The sequence below is a fragment of the Triticum dicoccoides genome, chromosome 4A, assembly GCF_002162155.2.
Source record: "Triticum dicoccoides isolate Atlit2015 ecotype Zavitan chromosome 4A, WEW_v2.0, whole genome shotgun sequence".
In the NCBI taxonomy this organism is placed as follows: Eukaryota; Viridiplantae; Streptophyta; class Magnoliopsida; order Poales; family Poaceae; genus Triticum; species Triticum dicoccoides.
The window spans coordinates 560,698,394-560,699,437 of record NC_041386.1 but is presented as its reverse complement, the minus strand read 5'-3'; positions in this window follow the sequence as shown (position 1 = coordinate 560,699,437).

Sequence of the window (1,044 nt, the reverse complement as noted above, 5' to 3'; positions counted from 1 at the left end):
AGCCACCGCGGAAGAGTTGAAAATGCTGCAATACAACGCTCAAGCTTGTGATATTCTCTTCAACGGATTGTGCCCCGAAGAATTCAACAAAATCAGCCGTCTTGAGAATGCAAAGGAGATTTGGGATACTTTGATTGATATGCACGAAGGTACCGACTCCGTCAAGGAATCCCAATTGGATGTGCTTCAAAGTCAACTTGACAAGTTCAAAATGAAGGATGGTGAAGGTGTTGCTGAAATGTACTCTAGGCTTGCTCTTATCACAAATGAGATTGCCGGTTTAGGGAGTGAAGAGATGACTGATAGATTCATCATCAAGAAGATCCTAAGAGCCTTGGATGGAAAATATGATACCGTGTGCACATTGATCCAAATGATGCCAAATTACAAAGATCTCAAGCCAGCGGAAGTCATCGGAAGAATTGTTGCTCATGAGATGTCACTCAAGGATAAAGAGGAACTTCACAACAAATCAAGTGGTGCTTACAAAGCCTCATGTGAAGCCCCCACATCATCGAGTGAGAAACAAACCTTCAATGAAGAATTGAGCTTAATGGTGAAGAACTTCAACAAGTTCTACAAGAGTAGAAGCAAAGAGAGAAGCTCCAAGTCAAGGTCCTACAATGACAAAAGATCTTCTAGTCGAGAGCAAAACTGCTACAATTGTGGAAGGCCCGGACACTATTCCAATGAGTGTACGCCCCCCTACAAGAGAAGAGAAGAATCACCATCTAGAGAAAGAAGGAGTAGAGATGATCGTTATGAACGAAGACCCTCACAGAGAAGCAAGGATTCAGAAAGAAAGGACAAGTCATCAAGGAGCTACACAAAATGAAGACATCAAGCTCATGTTGGTGAATGGGTATCCGGCTCCGACTCCGACAACCACTCCGACAGAAGCTATCACTCCGACTCCGAATATACTCAAGATGAAGGTGTTGTCGGTCTAGCACTTGTGACAACCTACTCCTACGACATATTTGACTCACCAAATGAAGGAGTTGGAACATGCTTCATGGCTAAAGGCCCAAAGGTATCACACCC